Source organism: Canis lupus, chromosome 13 (genome assembly GCF_048164855.1).
Source record: "Canis lupus baileyi chromosome 13, mCanLup2.hap1, whole genome shotgun sequence".
Taxonomy (NCBI): Eukaryota; Metazoa; Chordata; class Mammalia; order Carnivora; family Canidae; genus Canis; species Canis lupus.
The window spans coordinates 29438563-29463725 of NC_132850.1; the positions used below are offsets into that span (position 1 = coordinate 29438563).

The 25163-nt window shown below is 33.6% G+C and overlaps 1 protein-coding gene across 2 annotated transcripts in view; it reads right to left on the bottom strand.

The window, feature by feature from the left end:
• MGAT4C (MGAT4 family member C) overlaps positions 1 to 22835 on the bottom strand; it is a 725894-nt gene extending 703059 nt beyond the window's left edge. For both annotated transcript variants that reach the window (XM_072772985.1, XM_072772980.1), the window contains exon 1: positions 22541 to 22835. The gene's annotated coding sequence lies outside the window, so the exon portion shown is untranslated. The remainder of the gene's footprint in view (positions 1 to 22540) is intronic.
• Between the last annotated feature and the right edge of the window lie 2328 nt (positions 22836 to 25163).

Genomic DNA, 25163 nt, shown 5'->3' on the forward strand with positions numbered 1-25163 from the left:
GGGATCGAATCCCACATCGGGTTCCTGGTGCATGGAGCCTGCTTCTCCCTCTGCCTGTGTCTCTGCTCTCTCTCTCTCTCTCTCTCTCTCTCTGTGACTATCATAAATAAATAAAAAATTAAAAAAAATAAGAAAATAAAAATACAAACCCCACAAAGTAATAGTAAATAAGATCTATTGTCACTGTTATATAAATGACAAAGAATAGACTAGAAGTCTATATATCACACCTATAAAAGTCATTATATCTGGATTTGGGGGAAGGAATCTGTTTTATGACATGACATAATTCATCTTCTTGTTTCATAGTGTACTGTTTAAAGGAAAACAACATTCATATTCCATTGATGCAATATAGATGCAAACACAGTAAAGAGACAGGAAACAAATATGCCAACTTAAAAAAAAACAATGAATAATTCTGAAAAATAGGAATAGGAGTTCTTGGTTTTTATTTTTACCATTTTTGTATTTTTCAAAATTTCCAAAATAAAGCAGATGAGAGAAAAGAGGGATAGTTACTGTGATTACTTGATAATCTCCCTCATCTAGCTAAGGACTCAAGGAAGATTTGACTTGTGAAAGATTGGCTTCCATCTTAAGTAAAAGAGATGGCAAAAAAAGGAATAATGGGAAGTTAGAGAATTAAAGGCACCAGAAGTAGAAATGTACACCCTTAGAATTTGTAAGAACATGCAACCCTTTTTGAATGAATAATGAGAATACAACTTAGGAAACATCAAATTAATATTATACCAAACAGTCTTTTTGGTATTGCAGATGTCAAGCGGGTAAGGAGAGTAAAGTAAGTCCATGTGTTACACGTGAATTGAAGAAAAACTATTATTATAGAAGATGGGAGCCCATGATGTTTGGTGTACCAAGTGTTTTCTAACTCACTCTGACATGTGGAGTGAAGCAGAAGCATCAACAAACACTTTAAACAAAAGGTGATGCTGGAGCTGAGAGTAGGAGACTGAATTAGAAATTAGGCAGGTCAGGGATGCCTGGGTGGTTCAGTTGGTTAAGTCACCAACTCTTGATTTCTGCTCATAACATGATTTCAGGGTCGTGAGATGAAGGCCTGCTTCATGGGCATGGAACCTGCTTAAGATTCTCTCCCTCTCCCTCTGCCCCACATCTGCCCTCCCACAGCCCCTCTCAAAAAAAAAAAAAAAAAAAAAAAAAAAGAAGAAGAAGAAGAAGAAGAAGAAGAAGAAGAAGAAGAAGAAGAAGAAGAAGAAGAAAGAAAAAAAGAAAAGTTAGGCCACCGTGAGGTAGAGCAGAAGGTACAAAGTGACTAAAGAAAAAGAGAATATTTTGTGAGTTTCTTGAGAAGAGGAACTGAGTCTTGATTTTTTTATTCCACAGCTCCAAATCTAGCACAATAGGAACAAATAATCTTTCCTTAATTAAAGAACCAAAGAACTAGATGATCATTTTTTACATCTTGTTTTCTACTTGCAAAGTGAGGATAATACAGTTTATGTGAGCCAAACATGAAGCTTTTAAAAATCATAAAATTAGATATTTTTTAGCATAAAAGGAATATTCTATTTCAAATTTAATAATGATTCTTAACTCACAGAAACATTCAATGCTTTGAACACAGCTACATTGTTTAAAATTTTAAAATTTATTTTTATTTTATTTAAATCGATTAACATGTAATGTATTACTGGCTACAGAGATACAGTTCAGTGATTCATCAGTCTTATACAATACCCAGTGCTCATTGCATCATACCATAGCTGCATTTTAAATTTATATTTGCCTTAAATGTTTTTTGATAAAAAAATTAATTCAAATTGCTTGCAGAAAGTGTCACATCTGCAAAATGATGCTGATAAAATAAAGATATATTCTTATTTTAAGAATTGAGAAGAAATTTAAAAACACAAGAAAATAAAAATGCTTATTCATAATAAAAATATTAGAATTTGACTTTTAATTCTTTAAATACTGGGAGTTTTAGATCATTTTGGCAAACTTAATTCCTATTCTAGTAGTTGGCAGTGAAATTCTGTAAAGAATCAGGAATATAATTATTTTTCATGTATAAACTATTAACAAATATTAATTAAAATTCTAAAAGTAAAGATTTTTCATCTTGAATTTACATATCAGAATCAGCAAGGATTTTAAAAGTCTATAAAATCCTGCTTTTAGTTACTACAATGAGAATTAGATAATATTATAGATGTCTTCCTAAAGGGATCTGTTATTCTTATACATTTCAAATAACCATTTTGCATTTGGGAAAATGACTAAAATCTGAACAATGTAAGTACAAAAAGAAAAAAAATAATCAAAAACATTATTACACATAATGAACAATGTAAGTACAAAAAGAAAAAATAATCAAATACCTTATTACACATAATACAGCATTTTATGGTTATTTTCATTTCACATAAACAGCAACTCATGTGAATTCTGTGATCTGCTTTTTCTCCACCAAACATACCCTAAAAATTATTACCTTTCACTAATAAAGATTTATAATATCATTTTCTTTTTATTGTGTGATTTCACTTTTTAAACTTTTGATTCAAGGATAATTAACGTACAGTATTATTAGTTTCAGGTGTCGAATATAATGGTCCAATAATTCTATACATTTCTCAGTGCTTATCAAGATAAGTGTACTCTTAATACTCTTTACCAATACCCCGTTTCCCCACACACCTTTATTTTTATTCAAGTTTTTATTTAAATTCTGGTTAATACTAGTTTAAGGAATAGAAGTTAGTGATTCATCACTTACATACAACACCCAGAGCTCATCACAACTGCCCTCCTTAATACCACTTTTAATGACTTAATGTTATTCAAAATGTGGTAAGTACATAATTAATTTAACATCCATTATGCTAATAAACTTTTAGGTTGATTCCAAAGTTTTGGTTAAACTATAGCAATGATGCTACCTGGATTGTCTCTCCATATTTGATGATAACTTCCCAGGATAAATCTTAGAAATGGAGTTGCTATTTCAAAGGAGGCTAGCCTAAGTTCAGCCATCATTTATATAAAGAAACTTCCCCTAATTAATTCTCACAGGCTGAGTTATTTGTCTCTACTACATGCACCAACTGTGCCTATGGCTATATATATAGACTTCCAGAAGGGCAGGGGCTATAAAAATTTTATATCCTCAATACTTAGTATTCAATAAATATTTGCTAATTTGAATAATCGTTGTGGGTAGAATATAAAGAAATAGCTTAGATACATAAATATTAGAATCACTACGAATACACTTGGGTAGTAGAATGGTTGTGAGATACTGTAAGGCTCCAAAGATTCTCTGGGATACACCTGAGATGAAGCTATCTCACACTAGAGAGATTTTGACTGTTGTAAAAGATATAAAGACATAAATAAATCAGTAGCATAATTTATATCAATAATATAAATGTTCACAGATTACTATGGACAGAGTTCCTCTCTATATAATTCCTAGTATGGAATTCTACTCTACTTACAGAAACACAGATACAGCTGAATCTCTTAAAATACATTTGTAAGAGTTTTTGATCCTTTGATCCTGTTGTATGTGGGTCAAAGCTAGGTACTATGGACTGAATTGTGTCTCCACAGAATTCATATGTTGAAGCCCTAACCCCCAGAAGGTAATGTTATTTGAAGAGGGGGCTTCAAGGTAATTAAATATAGATGTGGTCATAGGAATTGGGGCCCTCCTGGGATTAGTTCCTTTATAAGAAAGAAGACACACCACAGAGAAATCTGTTTTCACTCTTTCCTTCTGTTTCCCACCTACTCTTCTCCCTCTTCATCTCCCTTTTGAGGACAGAATGAGAAAGCAACCACCTCCAAACTTTGAAGAAAGTTCTCACTAGAACCCCACCATGCTGGCATTCTGGTCTTGGATTTCCAGCCTCCAGAACTGAGAGAAATGGTGTTCTGTTGTTTAAGACATCCAGTTTATGGTACTTTGTTATGGTAGCCTATACCGCCTAAGAAGCTAAGGAAGATAGGAGTACTGAGACGAACCTCTTCACTGATCATGGTACCTAAGCTGATGAAATGTATATCTGGATATCTGTTTAATAATTATAAATGAGACTAGGTATCCAGGGTTCCCTTTCCTCCACAACCATACCAACATTTGTTATCTGTTGTCTTTTTAATGATAGCCAATCTAACAGGTTTAAGGTGATATTTCATTGTGATTTTGACTTGCATTTTCTGTTGGTTACTAATGTTGAACACCATTAATGTACCTGTTGATCATTTGCCATGTCTTCTTTAGAAGAATATCTATTGAGTTTCTCTGTTTTTTAATTGCATTGTTTACTTTTGGGGATGTGGAGAGAAGGGAACTCTGGTGCACTGTTGGGAGCAATGTAAATCGGTATAGCCACTATGCAAAATGGAATGGAGGTTTCTTAAAAAGTTAAAAAAGTTAAAAATAGAACTACCATATATATGATCCAACAATCTCACCTTTGGGTATATACACAAAGGAAATGTAAATAGGATTTCGAAAAGATATCTGTACTCACATGTGTATTGCAGCATTAGTCATGAAAGCCAAGATATGAAAACACCCTAAATGTCAAGAGATGAATGGGATAAAGGAGATGTGATACACATACACACACATGCACACATGTGTATACATAGGCATATAAATCACACACATATATTCATACATATGAATACTGAATATTACATATATACATATGTAGGGTATGCTAATTTCATATATATGAATTATATAAAATATTATACTCAGATTATATTTATATAAAATATTATTCAGCCATGAGAAAGAAGGAAACTCTGACATTTGTGAAAACATGGATGGACTTTGAGTGCAGTATGCTAAAAGAAATAAGTCAGACAGGGAAAGACAAATACTGTCTGATGTAAATTCCATCGGGAATCTAAAAAAGAGGAATTCATGGAAACAGGCTACTGGGGACTAAGGTGTGAAAGAACTGAAAAGGTGTAGGTAAAAGAATACAATTTTGCAGTTAAAAGATGAGTAAGTTCTGGGGAGCTAATGCACATAATTGTGATTACTGTTAACAATAATGTATTACAGACTTGCAAGTTGCTAAGAAATAAGGTCTTAAATGTTCCCGCCACAAAAAATAAATCACAATTCTGTGATGTGACAGAGGTGTCAGTTACACTATGGGGGTAATCACACTGTAATATGTAAGTATATCAAAGCAACATGTTGTACACCTTAAACTGACACAATGTTATACTTTTTTTTTTTTTTTTTTTTTTTTTTTTTTTTTTTTTAAATTTTTTATTTATTTATGATAGTCACAGAGAGAGAGAGAGAGAGAGGCAGAGACACAGGCAGAGGGAGAAGCAGGCTCCATGCACCGGGAGCCTGACGTGGGATTCGATCCCGGGTCTCCAGGATCGCGCCCTGGGCCAAAGGCAGGCGCTAAACCACTGCGCCACCCAGGGATCCCAATGTTATACTTTTTAATAAAAATCAGGGACACCTGGGTGGCTCGGTGGCTGAGTGTCTGCCTTTGGCTCAGGTCGTGATTCCAGGGTCCCGGGATTGAGTCCCACACCAGGCTCCCCCAGAGGGAGCCTGCTTTTCCCTCTGCCTGTGTCTCTGCTTTTCTCTCTGTGTCTCTCATGAATAAATAAACAAAATCTTTAAAAAAATCAGTACCCAGGATATGAAATCATTATTTCAAGAGAAGTTTGGTAATATATTTGATTCTTTCTTGGCATTTTCCTATAATTTTTAATTTCATAAATATTTATAGATAACCAATGTATGCCAGATACTATAAGAGTTAAAGAGGTATCTATAAAGAAATGCCTGCCTAAAATAAAGATATTTAAATACAGTAAGTTAAAAGTAATACATTTCTTTCATTCAACCAATAAAGATGTTTATTGATCTTTTAGTAATGTATAGGCCCTATACTAAACATACTCCCCAGCCAGCTAGACCTGATAATTTAATGGGAAGACAGACTTAGTTACAAAAACAATGCATAATTATAAATTGTAAAAAGTGTGATGAAGAAAAAGTATAATGGATAGATTGGATCTGACATAAATTGATAAATCAAAGGAGATCTATCTGATGAAGATAATAAGATGAATAGCATTACTATAACACAAAATGAAATAACACATAAGTATCAGAAGAGGAGTACGAAAAATGTGATACTATTTTAAAAGAGGGATAGCTCAGCCTTAATAAGGTTTTATGCAGTAAAGAAACATTTGTGTAATTCTGATGAAAACTGTCACATTTGACAAGAGTCTTGAAGTATGCATATAATTTCAGTAAGATAGATAGAAGGGCATCTAAAACAATGATTTTGCATAGACAAACCAACTTAATTGGGAAAATGTAGGACAAATTTCAAAAACATCAAGCAGTTGAAATCCCATTTACGTCAAGAAATAATGGACTCTTGGACAGGCCTAGAGCTGATTGCTAAAAACCTAGGACACCATGATACAGTTTTTGTAATACAGTTTAGAAAATCAGCTAAAATAAATGAAGTAAAGAGGCAATATTGGCATCAGAGGAAAAGAGAATTTTGTGATAGAAAAGAACCTGACATGCCTTATTGAAAAGATATCACTGACTTGCATTTTAAAATAGTAGGATCTTTGCGGAGATGTGAGTTAAAAACAACAACAATACAACCTATATACATAGGTACAACACTCTGAGCAAAAAGGTAAAAGTTTTAAAAGGGCAAGTTATGTTTAAATAAGTAAACACAGAGAGAGAAATATAGTTATATATCAAACTGGTTAAGACTCACAGCACTGAATTATATCATTCTCCATCACTTATACGCAATACTTAACCTCTCTGTCCCCAATTTATTCATCTGTAAAATAAACATAATTATAGTATTTAACCCAAGGGTTGTTCGAAAATTAAATAAATACCCTTAACTCTCTTGGAGGACTACTTAGCAAGTAGTATAAATTGCTAGTATTTATTATGTCAGAAGGAATTCCATTTTAATCAACAGAAAACATTAAGGCAAAGTTTAGCAACACTCTTAATTCCAACATATGTACAGCGTATCTGTATATGTCAGACACTGTTCTAGATGTGGAGATCAAACAGTAACAAGAATAAAAAAAAATACTGTACTCATAGAGCTTATATTGGAGTAAGGGGGACAGTAAAATGCAAGATGAAAATAAACACTGTAGTATCAGTTGTAAGTAATATGGGAAAAAATGTAATAGACTAATGAGATAATATTAATAATGAAGTCTGTAATGAATCTCTAAGGAAGAGATTTTTAAGCAGGGGCCTAAATGAAATGAGAGCACTATCTGTGCAAATATTTTGATATATTGCAGACACAAGGAACAGAAAGTGCAAATGTCTGGAATGAGAAAAGTAAAAAATGAGATTGGCATAATTAGGTGATAGCAAGAAGGCCAGCATGACTAGACCAGCATGGTGGGGAGGGAAGGAAGACAGAAGGTGAAAGTAGACAGGGGGCCTGAGACCACGTTATTACATGATTTTGTGGACCATTTTAACAACTTGACATTTTTGATAAGGGTTACAGGAAATTACTAGAAAATTTTGAGGAGTGGTTCATGATCTAATCCATAATTCTAAAATATGAGTTAAGAAAATTTCAGTTTGGATACAGAGGAATGGAATTGGCATATTTTACCCTTATCTTTTCCCATAAAAAAATTGTCCAAAAGCAACAAAGGAGACAAAAAAATCAGAAAAATATTTCCATTTTTGGTGAAACTAGGCAATAGCTAACTCTTCAAACTACAAAATAGTAGAAGTCCTTCTGAAATATAGTGCCTATAAAAGCCAGCATCTGAAGCAGAAGGCAAAAAAACCCCTGCAAGACCAGAAATTTCATTAAGAGCCAGTAAAGTCACATCTCAAACACAAGTGCAAACACTCAGCTGTCAAAACCTATCTTATGCTTGCCCGAGAAGGAATGGGAGGTGGATGATACTCGGGAATCAGCAAGATTCTAAGAAGCAAAAGAAGTTTTTCTAGATAAGAAATCATGTTGAAAACTCATATTTGCAAAGAGCAGTCTTCACAATTTTTCTCTTATTCCTAATGACCCAAGAGGAGTAAAGACTAAATATACTCACACTCAAAATCCTGGGTATAAGTAAATATCCACCCATCCTGAAATACAGCCCTAGCCACTCATCCTTATGACTTTCTGCCAATTAATGGTTCAGGGTAATTAAGCTTTATAAAAATAAGTAAACAGAACTCAACAAACACATAACCTACAAAAAAATAATAATTTTAAGGGCACCTGGGTGGTACAGTTGGCTAAGCTTCTATCTCTCAGTTTTGGCTCAGGTTGTGATCTCAGAATCATGAGATTGAGCCCTGCATGGTGCTCTACGCTCAGTGTAGAGTCTCCTTCAGGTTCTATCTCCCTCTGCCCTTCCTGCTTGTGCTCTCTTTCTTTCTAAAATCAATCAATCAATCAATCTTTAAAAAAAAAGGAACTTAAAGGAAGAGAACAAGAAAAAATATGACGGATAAACTACTCTATGAAATTACTGCTTCAGGGTACCTAATTCTACTTTTTCCATGAATTATAAAAATTAACAGGCAAATATATCAATGGAGTATAGGCACGAACTAGTATTTTTACCATCTTAAGGAACAAATGGTAAGACAATGGAAGGAGATGTAATGTGATCTCTTAAGGCTTAGAAAACGAGTGGGATAAAATGGTAAACCTATGAAAAAGATATGTAGGAGAGAAAATAGGCAAAAATAAATACAAGTTTTTAAAAAGGTAGTTAAAAAGGATTACAAAGAAAGTGATAGAAATAAAGGATAAGGAGAAAACAGTCAAAAGGAATATACAGAATAGAAAATGGACAAAAGAAATGTTAAATTTTTGAAAGCTGAAAAAGGATTATGGAAAAAAAAAAAAAGTAGATGTGAAAGACACATAAAAGGAACCAATATTGTGTTAATGTATTCCCAAAATACTGAAGCAAAGCTAATATTTCATAATGCAAAGGGCTTGAATTGCATATTAAAAAAGGTATCATATCCAGGGGAAAATCACCCCAAACTACCACTGAAGTATAATCTAGTAAATTTACTTGATATCAAACACAATATCCTTTAAAAGATGCTATACTCAGAGTCAGGCAAAAAAAAAAAAAAAAAAAGAAAAAAAAACCTTTACATTAAGATTAAGAGGAAAAAAGGCTAATCTTAGAATTCTTTTGAAGAGCTTTAATTGTGAAAATAAAATGAAAAATTAAAAATGCTCAGTGGAAGGAACTAGGATACAAGGAGTTTATAATCAGTCAAATAATCTTTCACAAATAAAAATAATATTTTGGATGTACAAAAAATATTTCTATGAACTGTTTTTTATATAAGTGCTAAACAATGAACCCAGCTGACCAAAAGACTATTATAAAGACCTCTGGGAAGGGAGTGGAGGAGGGCTCTGTGGAAACACTTTATAATGTTTATCTGTACATGTAAGAGTAAAACAAACATGAGGTTTGGAAGGAGGAACAGAAACTATCTGTTGTATGCCTTAATGTAGAAATGCCATAAGCATAGAGAAAAGAGAATGAAAGCAGGAGGTATGCCGATTCCTCACCTTTCTGATAATAGCTAACATCAAAAAGATAGAACTCATAAATATTTCTCAAATAAGTATATTTAAATTACCTAAACTAAATTTTTTAAAAAAGAAAGTTTTCCACAATGGATTTCAAAAGGATCCTAATGCTTTGTTGTATATAGGAGATAAGCCTAAAGCAGAGTTATTCAAAAAGATTTTTAAAAATGTACAGAGACAAAGGCAAGTCAAACATTTAAAAAAAAAAAGAAAAATTCACTATATAAATAACAAACGAGAGTGAATTCAGGCCAAATAGCATTCATAGTGACAAATCAGGGCTCTTTTAATATTAAATGGTACAAATAATATAGCAGATAAAAGAGTTATGAATATCAGCAATTCAAATAATAGTTTCAACATGCATTAACAAATCTATAGGAAATACAAGGATAAAAAGAAACTCATTAGTAGAAGATATTTAATTTCACCTTTCTGGACCCTTAAATCAAGGAGACACAGAACGCTTAAAGAAATAAAATATATACAGTTATAATACATGATAGATTTGAGCATCAAACCCATTACCACTAGCTCCAGAGACTACTCTCTTGACCAGCAGCCTACATTTTGATTCTAGAGTACCTCTAGGCTGAAGCAGATAAATATATATTTATATATTTGAAGAGGAGATGGAAATTTTTCTTCTGATTAAAACAAGAAACAAGTGAAAATGAGGGCTGTTTAAGGGGAAAATAAACCCACAACTGCTGAAATAATTTTCTCAAAGAGCAATAGACTGCAGTAATGAGTAGGTTAGTGTGATTAGCAGTAGTGCAAAGAGCCTATTTCAGGTCAATTGGAGTGATACAGGGTACTGGATGATTCCCAGAACCCAAGAACAGAAAGTGAGGGCAGCCAGGACCCAGAAAAGCTACTCAGGCTATGACTATGTCTGCCTCCCAGCTCTGCAACTGTGGAGTGCCTCACCACCACCCCCCTTCCCTGAGCTTCATTCTACTGTATTGTTCTCTGCAGACCGCCTTGCTCTGTCCCATTTGCACATAGCCCAGTAATGACTGCCAAATTCCTGCCCTACTTGACTACCCAGTTTAGATACCAAATTAAGACTGATTGGAGTTCCTATAACTCTCGTCCGGATTCCAGGGAAAGGGAATCTAATTACTACCGTTTAGGTCATGAGGTCATAGTTATCCCACACTAATCTGGTGGGATGCAGGGCAGGATCAGGTAATTTAAAAAAAATTGGCTGAAATTGAGGAGCTCCAGAAGACTACTGTAAGTATCAGTCCCATTTTTGCATGTAGTAATTTAAGATATTTACTCAAGTTCAATTTAAAAACTATACCCAAAATTTTCTTGATATGTCCATGCCCTCAATGATGCCATCACAATCTGTTTAAATGGTGTCTACGTAGCAAAAGCTAAGAGAAAACATTTTTTTTTTTTTACCCAAAACAGTTCATCACATTTTTAATCCATGGAGATGTAAGAATCATAATGAAGAGAACCCAACCGATATAGTGTTTTGTGGGTGGTGGACATGTGTCAGAATGGGACAGTTCATGAGAGTATGTGTGGTTTTTCTTTAGGCTGATGTATTACAACATTTCTAGATTGCTTCTGGGAATCAGCGACTGAGTTAAATTGAAACAGAGTGGGAATAGTGGATGTTCTGCCAAACTTCAAGAAAAATGTTAACATTGTGGTTTTATAATTTTAGCCAATGTCTGTTTTTCTCTAAAATATAAAGCATAATAAAATTACTATTCTATTTCAAAAAGAAAGATGCTAAAGTCAAATAAAGGACTTCTTTAATTAGGTTACTAATCCTCTGTTTTTCTAAAATAACAGAATATGCTACTTAATTTTTTATAAAAGAAGTTCAGATTATAATAGACACGGCAAATTTTAATGGTATCATTGTAACAAATTTGAAAATATGACACATTTATTTTCTTTATAGGAAAGCTGCTTGAGTATGGCACTCTTTCCTAAAATAATCTCAATTGAACCAACACTGGGCCATATTTGCAGCAAAAATGGACTAGATTTGTTTCATAGCACCTGTAGAATAGTGATGGAAACAGAGCATTTAATAGATCCAAAATTCTCTGTATTCCTGGTGCAAGAGTGTGCATTATAGAATGGAAAACCATCTGAATTCATTTTAAAAATATAGGCACTATTTTCTCCTTTGTATTTTCTTGAATATGTGTTTGAATAAGTGTTTTGTTTTTGTTTTTGCTTTATTTTAATAAACACAGTTTCTTTTTTTTTATTTTTTATTTTTTTTATTTTTTATAAACACAGTTTCTATTGCATATTGAACTTGAAGCTACCAGATCAGTATCAAAGGAATGAAGTCATGACTAGAGTTGTTGACCTAAATGAAGCTTAAGATGTAGCAGTGGATGAAACTACCCAGGCTGAGTAAAAATAAGGAAAAAAGGACAAATAATAAAAATAATGTATCCTGAAAAGATGCACAAAAGAAAAGTATCTTGGAAAGATGTGTATTTGTCATGCTTAAACTAAGAGAAAGTGTTGCATCAAATTCTGTTTACTTTTAAGTGGATTTTTTTTTCTGCCACACACATGTATCAGAAAATCAGATTTTGCTTCACATCCAAATTACCTATTTCAAAATAAGAATATGAATGAAATCACGGTTCCATGTCAATTTATCACAAATAAATGAAGGAGAAAGATCATCATCAAGGATAAACCTCATAAAAAGGTTTACAAGCTGTCTGGGATATCAGTCAATTTAGAGAAAGATAGGAACCATAGAGATAAAAGGGCTCACTCATAGGTAGCCTCAGTCATCCATATGATTTGAAAATTAATACCTACACTGTCTTCAGTAAGTTAGCCAACCCTAAATATCAAAACTTAAAACAGTTTTCATATGGTAATTCATGGAAGCAAGTAGGATTAGGCATTGAAAATTTCTAGAAATAAAAAAATGCATTTTAAGTGAAAAATCTGTTACCAAAAAAAAAAAAAAAGACACAATAAAGCTAATTATCTGCAGTTTTTGTATTTCTGTAACAGTTGATTGAATCAGAGAACATCAAAACTTTTCAAGAACTTTTTATTTTTATTTTAAACCTAGGAATCAAAAAACTAACTAGTTTATTTTTATTTCTACTTAGTATATATTTATATGTGAGTTGAGTAAGATGATTTATATTTAATATTATTTATATTTAATATATTTGTATTACATTTTTTATAAGTAACCTTAAAGCTTATCAGGATAGAAAATATCATTATGCATCACCTTAATAGACTACCATAAAAAAACTTTTTTGATTAGTTAGCTTTGCTTCATTCTTACTTTTACAAAAGTGGACTTGCAAACCTCAATAGTAAATTAATTTGAACATGAGTTTCCAAGCATACATTCATTCTGTGAATAGAGAGAGGCTAGAAAAAATAAACACAATCTTCACTCTTTAAGAGAGAACAACTACAAAAAGCAAACTCAGAAATAATTCATACATACATTAACTAGTTAATTGATGAATAAAATGTGGGAGGTCCAAAGAATGAGATACTATCTGGCAATGAAAAAGGTACTACAACATGGATAAATCTCAACAACAGTATGCTATGTGAAAGAATCCAGACATATAAGACTACGTACTGTATGATTCCATTTATATGAAATGTCCAGAACAGGCAAATATAGAGAGACAGAAAGTAGATTAGTGGTTGACTTGAGTCAGGATGAGAAATGAGTACGATTCTAAATAGACACAAGATTTCTCTTTGTGGTGATGGAAAGGTTCTAAAATTCACTTGCAGGGAGAGTTGCACAAACAGCAAATGTGGTAAAAGTCATTGAACAACATATACTTAAAGCTGATGAATTTTATGGTATGTAAATTATATCCTAATAAAGCTGATTAAAAGGTGGAGTTCATTATATAAGCATGTATCCTTTCCAGAGGCTAAAATAAAAAGGAAAATACCCTCCCCCAAAAAGTAACCTCATAGGAAAACAAAAATCACATTATTCAGTTGGTGTTAATTTGTAAAAGCACTAGATGTGAGGCACAAGAGTAGTTTTAAACTAGTATGAAAGATTATTTAAAGTTCAGAGCAGGTTGTGTATGCCCTCCCACCTGTGAAAATGAAGAATGATTACAAGTACTGGCAAGATACCACGTGCAAAATATTTATCAAGTGATAATTTAACATGTATTTAATTATATAGTCTATATACTCTTCCAAGTCTCTAAAAAGCAACTCTTGAATAACTACTAAATTTTGACATCCTTTAATCCTATAGTTCTTATAATTATACAACATTTTGAAGAACTATTTCAAATCAATAGTTACATATAATGCAATATTCAAAACTTTCTTTAAGGCTTTAAAAGTTTCATATATGTCCATTCAAGCTATTAAAATTGCATTCAACCAAAGGAGCATCATACTTCCCCCTGCTTTTCTCATTTTATTGCAACAAAAAATATCAAGTGCCTTTACAACTTAGAAGAGGTCTCTGTGACCCACAGCAAAACACTAAAGGCGGCAATGATTGTTTTGGCATTAACAATGCTTCCAAGGCACAAGTGTTTTGTTCTTTTGTTTGTTTGTTTTATAATTGTTGTTGCTTCTCCTGGAGAAAGAAAATTGATCATTCTCTTGTCTGAATTCTGACTTGACTCTTATATTACAGGGCTTAAAAAGACCTTAAGGTAACATTTCAACAGCATGCTCACAATAACTTCACTATTTTGATTTCTCTTATCCAAAGACAGAAGTACTAGATAAAACTAAAAAGTATGACAAAACATGTTTTTCATACATATCCATGATTCTTTTTACTGCATCCATGTAGGGAAAAGCAAAAATGCATAGATGAAGGTACCTTAGAAATAATCCTTTAAAAAGCAATAAAAATGGTTTATTACTGGAACTTGTCTCATGAATGTATAAGGTAAAATTCTGGATATAGTGTATGGGCACATTCCCATCCATGTTTGTATCTATGTTGGGCTGCCAATTAGTGGCCAGAACTGCCTGCCATGTTAGAAGCATGGGTCTCTGTCTTCCTTGTCTCTTCATCAATTTCTCTGCTGTCTGTATCTGCTTGTGTGTGCTTATCTGCCTGCCTAGTCATCCACATCTCTCCGTAGTATGTTTCTGGCTGGTTGTCAGTTTGCCTGTTCCTGTATATTGGTCCATCCATCCCTGTCCCATTGTCAGCTCCTATCTGTCAATCCTTCTACACACTTACTTGTCAGCCTGTTCCTGTTTGCATATCTGTCGGGCTGTATATATTGGTTGTGCAGATGCATGCCTGTCTATGATTCTATGTGCAGATTAAAATCTTTCCTTTAGTCTAGATTTAGCCTATACTCTACCCTATGATCTATGTGGGTGTTGACCAAATGTTTGGAGAGAGCTAGAAGGAGTTTCAAAATGAAAACAAGAGTTGTAACTAAAGCCAAATACAACTGTTCTCAGAGTTAAAGGAGAATATATAAGAACTTAAACACTTCAGAGAATTGTTTTAATGGGAATATCCCAGTTCTCAGCATTATTCTCAAGATTCAGCCTACTCCCACCCCAGTTGACAACCTAAAAATAATTGTCTTCTTTTGCAATGCAAACCTTCATCCCTTCATGTAAATTCTGCCAATTCTCATAAAGATTTTCCCTTTCCTAAAATATTCCCACATTTTACCCCACAAGAATAATCCAAAGGAGAAAGCATTCTTGGTAGAACATTTTCTAAAGCTTAGGGTATTTTGTGAGGAATGCAGTAAAAGGAAGGGGAGAGAGAATTGCAAGATAACCCAGGATGGTATTTAAGGTTTTAATTCCAAATATTGCAAGGTCTCCTTGCTGGTAAGTTGGGATGAATCTCAATATACTGCCTGTGAACTTAAGATCTGCTTTTCAAATGTCCCATGGGTAATTCTTGGAAAAAATCACAAACACACGTGACACAGACATGCATTACAAATGCCTTCATATACAGACACATACACATGACTGCTCACTTACTTCTTAAATACCAAAATTTTAGAGAGAGTAAACATAAATTCCTATTAAGGATAAATAATTCCAGAACAATAGAATGTCCATAGTCATCTACCTATCCCAATAAATATAACCAAAGAAAGTTTACTTTGGTTTTGCTCTACAATGTCCAGAGACCTAATAGAGCCTAGAATAACAAGACCCCCTACAATAATTTTCTAAACAATAGTAGTGCTTTGTTAAGGTTCTACATATACACATGCATATATTTTAATTATGAGACATTATAATTCATGGCTGAAACTATTAAAAGTTCTTATTTACTTTGATAGATTTTGGCAGGTGACAGACAACCTTCTACTTTATGATGATTAAATTCTTTATATTCAATGTGGACATCTGACAATATCACAAGAATTTTTTTTGTGTGTTAATATAGTGACAGAAGAATAATTTATGAAGTAGGTTAACTGTACTTACAATGGATAGTAGCAGTGGCCTATTTTTCTTTTCAAAGATGTTCTATCAAATTCAGATATGGCTAGAAAATATGACTCAGTTCTACAGAAATACTGAAGGCATATCAGGTGTATTGATGAAATTAAAAAGGACAATCCAGGAATTCACACAACACACAACATATGCTTCCTAGAATTAAAGCAGAATTGCCACCTGGCAAAGTTTTCATTTGAACAGGTCGTTCTTTGAACACATTCAAACCAAGTACCTGTTGATTCCATGAAAATAACTAGAAATAATACATTATATATACCCAGTAGTCAATTTGGTTATTCATTGTTTCCCCATATAATAGAAATTATTAAATTGAGCATTAACTTTCTTACATGCAAAATTAAATGTGAAACTCTGTGAGCTTTAAAATTATACCATCTTGTTCTTTAGTTTCTCTTTGATAAACCTAACCTCTTTAACCGTACTCATTCACTATGATATTTTGAAGACAAAAAAAGTCCTAAAACATAATTCATGTTCTCCATAAAAAAAGAGAAATAGAAATTACATAATTAACTAGAAAATTATCATGCCTACTACACTCACATAAAAATATGGGATTGAAATAAGCACTGCATCACTTCCCTTCTCTTTCACCTGAATTGCTGTTTGTTATGTATTTTTCAATATTTTCACAGCTGTTCTTATGGTAAACATAAAACTCTGCCTTGATCTGAAACCATTATAGTATAATGGTTAAATGCCAGACTCTGAGCCTAAGATTCTCTATCCAAACCACTAAGCTAATTATGCTAAGCAGCCACAGGCAATTGCTTCATCATTCAGTGTCTCGATTTCCACATCAGGAAAATGGTTATAACACTACCTTGCAAGGCTGTTGGTAGGATTAATATGAGAAAATATATGCTGTGCTTAGAATAGTCTGCAGCCCACAGGATGTACTCAACAAATGCAAAATGATATGATTAATATTGTTTGGATGTCATTCTAATTTTAGGGCTTTAAAGGGTCCATTAGGAGTGAAGGCAATGTGCTCTATAGATATCCATATCAAATTAAGGTATTTGGAAGGATTTTGGCAGAAGAAAAGGATAATGTTATATTTTTAGGCTAAAAATCAGTGGTTATCTGCAAAGTAGACTTGACTATCTTGAACATGGAAGTTTAGGGCTATCTTTTGCCCAAATTTTGGAGGATCTTTCTGTTCTAGAACACGGGTTGGCCAACTATGCTCATGGCCAAATATGGCCCCTAAAAGCATTTGTTTTCCTGTTTTTTTTTTTTTTTTGTTTGTTTGTTGTTTTTGTTTTTTGGTATATATTTTTAAAGGGGTGAATAAGGATAAAGAGGGAAGGAGGAGGAGGAAAATGTGACAGGAAGCCTACAGGGCCCACAAAAATCTAAAATGTTTACACTTTGTTAGTTTTCCAGAGCTGTTGGAACAAAGCACCACAGACTGGGTGGCTTAAACAACAGAATATTTTTCTCACAATTTTGGAGGCTAGATGTTGAGATCAAAGTGTCAGGAGAATTGGTTTCTTCTGAGGCTTATTTCATGGCTTATAGAGAGCTGCCTTTTCCTGGTGTCTTTACATGGTTTCTCCATGCATGTCTGTGTCTATGTCTCTTCTTACAAGGACATCAGTCATACTGGGTTAAGATCAGTCATACCGGGTTAGGACTTATCTTAATGACCTTTTTTAATTTAATAACTTCTTTAAAAAATTCTGTTTCCAAATACACTCACATTGTAAAGTACTAGGAGTTAGAACTTAAGCATATGAATTTTATGGAGAGACAATCCAGCCCCTAACTTTTATTAGTTGGCCTTTTACAGAAAAAGTTTACTAGCCTGTGTTCTAGAAGCCTGAAGATATTATACCCGACATGTGAACCAGTATCTTTGTGTCTTCTTTAATATGTATTTGTCGATACAAATTGAGACACAAGAAGAGAATCACTAAGCTCAGAGATATCTGTTTTCCCATTAAGAATATGCTGAGGGAAGAACACCTCAAAGAATTGGCAGCTAACCTATTTAAGGTTAAGTCAAAGGGGCAAGGCTGATTTAATGAAAATATTTACTTAGAGGAAGCCATAGGCAGAGGAAGACTGTAGGTGAACACATACCTAGGTCCCCCAAAGGAAGTCCCATAATCATACTGAATAACAGGAAGCCCAGTATCAAGAGTCGGCCTGAAGATGGTGATGCCCTGATAGTACACCAATACTTAGTACCATTTTTTAGTACTTACATCAACAAGCCCCTGCAATACTATTTGATATTTTGTTATTCATTCCACACAATATGAATATTATTATAACCCTCCCACACACATTTACAGATTGGAAAATTGAGTTGGAATTAAAACACAGGTTCTAATCTCCTTAAGCACAGAGTCAAAATATCCAAAGTTTGGAATCAAACAGCAATAGAACAAGAAATTCAAGGGTCTTATAGAGAATGAAGCCAGATGCCTAAACTTTCATTTTATTGGTGAGTAGGTCGATTCATTGATATTAAGACAGGATTGGCACTGACAACAGATATTGACTCAAAAAGAAAAGAAAGAAAGAAAAGAAAAGAAAAGAAAAGAAAAGAAAAGAAAAAAAGAAAAGAAAAAAGAAAAGAGAAGAATAGCTTTTCAGCAGGTACTTGCTTTTGCATCCACATTTTGATCTAGTCATAATGTACAAGATAATTTCCTATAATGCATTTTCAAAATAATTACTTGGTGGTTCCCATTTATAAAGAGGACATTTGTACATCTGTTTCCAAATTCCAATAAAAGATATAAAAAAGACATGCATGATGCTTAATTTATCTCCCCATATAACTCAGAATATTAAAGTAGGTTTTCTGTATATGCTTAACTCAATATGAAAAGTATCTGAGAAATTCAGACTTAGAATTTTTCAGCAGTCTTATGACCTAAAGAAAGCAGTTTCTAGCTTGGATTTGCATACTATTTTTATAAAGCTTCAAATTCACAGTTAAGGTCAACATCTGGCTGTATTGAACATTCACATTTAACAGTTTCACTCTCATTAAAAAAATGTTTAGCATTTTTTCAAAGCAAAAGCTGTCTTTTGTTTTAATAAAAGTATTCATGTGTTTGCTTTGTTCCTTGAGGGGGTGGTTCATATCCTTAAACTATTCTGTGCCGTTAGAATTCAAGGCCATCTCACTAGACAAGCCACTGTAGCAAAATAAAATGCAAACAAAAGGGGCAAAGGGCACAGCATAATGAGCAAGAGGATTTACTGGCTTGTCTTCTATTTCCATATCTTTTGGGAGAGGGGAAAAAATGGGAACATGAGATATAGTTCTATCTGCTTTCTCTGGTAAGTTATGGTTGAAAATTTAGCTGTTTGTAGCCATAGAGAATATAGCAACCTATGTCTCAAGCTAATCTTAATTTCTAATTTTATCTATACTTCTATAGAGTATTTTAGTGCTGAGCAATAACTACATGATCAATACATTATTTTTTAAATCAGTTTTAAGGGATCCCTGGGTGGCGCAGTGGTTTGGCGCCTGCCTTTGGCCCAGGGCACGATCCTGGAGACCCAGGATCGAATCCCATGTCGGGCTCCCGGTGCATGGAGCCTGCTTCTCCCTCTGCCTGTGTCTCTGCCTCTCTCTCTCTCTGTGTGACTATCATAAATAAATAAAAATTTATAAAAAAATATAAATAAATAAATAAATCAGTTTTAAAACTGTTGAACAATGGACCTATGATAATACAAATATACACATCACACACATCCCTACACACATATGCATCACTGAAGAAAGATGAGTCAAGGTAATTTCAATTGGTACATTCTGTATGTGAAACTCTATGATAAAATGCATTCAGACATAAGTACTGTTTATCGAACATATGTTGTACACACACTATGTGTTTATTAGTTAATGTGTGTGATCTCTACTACCCACAAGAATCTAAAAAGTAGATGCCATTGTCTCTATTATATTATCTCTAGTATATCTCTATTGTATACTCAATAGGAGAGAGATAGGTAGGAGACAAATTAACTTACACAAACTTGCTTAACACATTTAAACCTAGTTTTTCTTACCCTCAATCCAATGTTCTACCCATGATGACACTTTGGTATAGGGAGTAGAGTTAAGAGAATATTTGAATACAATTAGATGAGAATTCTGGGATCCATGGTAAAGTTGGATGCAAATCATTGACTGAATACAGGACATTTCACATCTTACATGCACATAAGCAGCCACTAAAGAGCCAGCCTTAATTGCCTTTCTCTGTGGGCACCAATTAGGAGTCCTGAAATATTAATAAACTGGCTGATTTAGGAGAAAAATGCCATTACATACTTTCTTCCTACATATTGCTGTGAAACACCAAACAGATCATGAGCACTCAATAAATATTAAATATTTAACAGCAACTAATAAAATGAAATTATAGTAATATATTTTCACAATGAACTCACCATTAGATGAAGTAAAACAAGTTTTAGCACCTGACCTGGAAGCTGAGAAGATTTAGATAGCTGGGTAAGTGAATGAACCCTATAGGGAGGCAAGAGACACTAGCATGATATGGTAGAAAAGGTTAATAAGAGGTCAGAGCAATAAAAATTTTTATTGCAGTTTGACAACTAAAACTGCCCCTCTTGATTTTCATATTTGATCTATTCATCTGACACCCAAAATATAAATTAAAGGATATATTTCCAAGCTATTGTCATAACTTCCCAACGCTCAAATAAATAAATAAATGATGTTAAATCACTTTAGCTTTGACATTCATAAGACAGTGAATTATAAAACTCTGAGATACTCAGGAGTGTATGCAGTTTCCGAGAGCATACTTCTGTAGATTTAAATTAGAGCTTCAAGTTACTGGGGAAGAAATCATACTGGGAGCAAGCTCATTTTTTTTTTTCTTAAGTGAGTGGAGGGAAAATATTCCATAAAGGAGAGAAAGCCTGCCAAATGGAGGAATCCATAGGGAAACCTTAATTTAAGCCCCTATTCCGCAATTCTTGTAAGATTCATGAAAAAAAGAAGCACTTAAAAGAACTCTTTGAGGATTCAATTCTCCTTCATCTTTTTTTTTTTTTTTTTTTTTGCCTTTTACAAACCCTCTGAGGATAAGAGAAAACAAACTCCAAGTAACTATTTGGGTGACTCAATCCTCCTCCTCCTTCTCCTTTATTCTTCTAATAGTCTCTCAAATGCTCCAAAGAAATGAGAACACACTTAACAAGTGCTCTTGTGAAGCTGAGCCACCATTTCCTCTCCCGAGCCTGTGATTAACCCACTGATGGTTCCACAAACTCTGTGTTCCAGTCCACATACAGCAGCAAATATACCACACCCCAGGTCAAATACACCTGCCATTCTAGCCATTCTAATAGTTATGTTTAACATAGAAGAATATCAACCCCATGGTAGGTTTCACTGAGCTTATTCACACAATAATAAAACACCTAAAAACATCAGAAGCCCTAATATCATCTTTTAAAATATTTCTTCAGTTTTCATAAACTCACCGTGATGACTATGTGCTTGCTTTCTGTCCTACAGCTCCATCCACTTTCTGACACAAAACACCCCCCCACACACACACATACCTTTAACTTCTAGGAAACAGGCACAGTAGTCACCTGTTCTAATATATCTTAGGTATAATAAGCTGAATTTCAGTGTAGAATAGGGCTTTCTCCATTTTTATTGATTCAGTTAATATTCAGAAGTTTGCCAGCTTTTCACATTTTACTTTGCTAAATAGTTTTGTGTACTTCATAAATGTATTGAGGCTTTTCACTTCACAGAACAAAGTTGAATAACAAATTTTTATGGTATGCATATTTTACTAAAAATGTAGCAATTAATTTTAGGAAGATTCTTTCAAACTTAAAAATAAAGACCTATAAAGCCAGAAAAGTACACCCATATAATAGTCTCATGAAGACTCCCACTGGAGTTTCTTTAAATTAAATACTTTTATCATTCATATATTTATATACCATAAATACCAATGGCACCAAAATTAACAGCAGCATCTGAGACAAAGTTTGTATTTGAGAATATACGGAGGAAACATCATGATCATGTAAAAATATTTTTAAAATGTATAAGGTTAGCTGAGTTTCCAAAGTATGTATTTCCCTTCATTATACGCTGCAGCTACAAAAAATCCTCAAGAGAATTAATATGAACTTATGATAATGCAGTCTGCAGCACGGTTTTGTTTTGGTTTTGCCTGTTTTTGCTGACAATGCAATTCAAACTGTACCCTACTAATCTTTACTAACGGAGTCAGATTATTCACCTATAAACATGCAGCAATAAAGTGTCATTCTTTAGTCAATACTGACTACTTAACATCTTTCTCTTTTTTACCCGTTTGGATCTCCAGCTCATTAGATCATTACCTGATAAATAGGAGAGGGTAATGAATTGAGAAAATACGTACCTTCAGAGAAAACCTGCCCGATAACAATAATCCATTAGAAAACTGGCAATATCCTCTGATCTATTGCCCGCAAAGCTATGACTTGATGGAGAGTTTCATTCCCTGGGCTCAGTTCTCCAGAAGAAAATCAGCACAATTTAAATATTTCTTGGAATGTGACAGCTCTCCAGATCCCTGGTTGCATTCTGTTCCCCAGGGATGGCAATCTGGTGTTCCTGTGTGCATAGAGCAGTGAAGATGAATTGAAAATGCTTGAGATAAATTAGGAATGGCTAAGTTAAAATTGTCTCTGCTCCAGACTCTCTCATCTGCAGTCTGTAAGCCTGTTTTTCTGTGAAAAAGCTAGATGGCAGGCTGCCTCAGTAAGTTCTTCTTAAGCGACACAGAGCATTTTCAATGAAGAAAAATTCTCCCATTATCTAAGCTAATGTGACTGCTGCTAAATCTAGTTTTTAAAGTGTCTACTGGCATGAAATTCATTTTCACTATTGCTTTCTTTGAAACTACAGTCTAGAATCCATACTATCATGCTATATACATTTCTATCTGAGAGAAACATTCAAAGTTTTCAGCTAACATATTAAATCATATCTTTTGCAGTTTTAAAGAACATATATGTATAGAACATGTCTTCTTTAGGTCCTAAAGCCATTTTACTTCATTGTATAGTATGTGGAAGGCCTTGCTTTAAATTCCAGTACCTTAATATGAATACTTGTTTCTTTTTTATTAACAATCAACTTCTTTTAATGCAGTTCCACAAAGAAATGCGTCATTTTCAACATAAGTTAAAATTCAGAAATTATATACAAATAGAAAAGGGAATACAGAATCCTAATATGTGACCACAGAAGTAAATCCTAATATGTGACCACAGAAGTAAATCTTGACTCTTTGAATATCCTCCTTAAGAAAATAAGATGTTCCAAATTAAATCGTGGTTCATAATCATTCTGCTTCTAAATAAAAACAAGCCATTTTTGAATTCTGTTTATTTCAGTTGAATGATATGTTGTGATATAATATCTTTTTTCTGCTGAATTAGATAGTTATTTTAGAATTTTAATAATATTCTGGATTTAAGACTTAGTACACTTTACTTGGTGTGTTGGCAATACACAAAACATAGGGGGTTGTAGAAATTTTCATTTTTTTTCTTAAGTTTTCTATATAAAACAATGTTTACATTATCAGAAAGGACAATTAAGAGCATCATAATTCAAGATGCATACATAATCCAAGTATACATACTTTAATGTATCTTTTATTAATGCTGCTAAAAAAAAATCCCAACCTTATCCTTCCATAACTTTCCTCATGACATTCTGTAATGCTCTGTATCTGGTTAACGATTTATTAACAAACAAATTGTGGCTTCCAAGACAAAAATCTATACACAAAGTATACAAAGGTGTATACATTATAAGGGAAACAAAGATGATATGATGTAATGACTGGAGAGCCAAAAGAAAAAGTAAATCAAATTTTCCACTTTTCCTCCATTTATCCTGCAGCTGATCATTTTATTCAGGGGGGTGGAGGGGAGAAGAAATAGCAGAGACAAAAAGAAAGACTGGAGCAAATGCTCCAGGCTCTTTCCCTTTTCAGAAGTGGCAAACGCTGTAGCTGTCATTGAGGAAAAAAAAAACACAAGAGCCCAAAGGAAGAGCTTCAGTATCCCAGTTGGGAATTATAATTATCTAGCAGATTTTCAAAGAACATGAAAGGAAAAGAAAGGAAGAAAAGAAGGGAAGGAGGAAAGCTATTTATCACTCTCAATTGCTGTTTTTTTTTTTTTTTAAGATTTTATTTATTTGACAGAGAGAGCAAGAGAGCACAAGCAGGAGGAGGTGCAGAGGGAAAGGGAGAAGAAGCAGGCTCCTGCTGGGCAAGGAGCCCTAATCAGGGCCCCATCCAGGTCCCTGGGACCACAACCTGAAGGCAGAGGCTTAACCAACTGAACCACCCAGGCACCCCTCAGTTGCTGTTTTTATAATGACCATGGTGGCCGAAGAGACATGAAGCAAATGACAACTGATTATCCAACTGCATTGCACAAATGTGCTTTGAGCCTCTCAGTTAATAAATAATTACAGTAGTGAACAAGCTCATATTTTAAGAATTTCAGATGTATATCTCCACTTAGAAATTGCCAATTTTACTAACAATATATTGCAGTGATAAAATCAGGACCATATACAACTATATATGAGTGATACCTAAACTAATCTTAGGGTATTAGAACTTGGTTCTTATAGGAAGTAATGGTTAAGAAAAGGCTAAATAAAGCCTGATTAAAAGGATAAGGAATATTTCCAGGCACTGGGAACAAAGCCCCAGGGGAAATATGCCTCATACATTTGGATAAGTGAGAGTAATTCAGTATAGTAGAAGTGTAGAGTGAGGTATGAAGGGCATAAAGAAACCATGTGTCTGGATAGATAATGAGTCATTTATGCTATATAAAGGAGTTTGGACTTCATCTTTGAATAGAGAATCATAGAGGGCCCTTAAATTGAGGTGAAAAATAATCACATTTGCATTTTAGAAAGATCACTCTTCACGTCATACTAGTCAGGTATGCTTTTCACAAAAGCATCACCACATACCTAGTTTGCCAAGC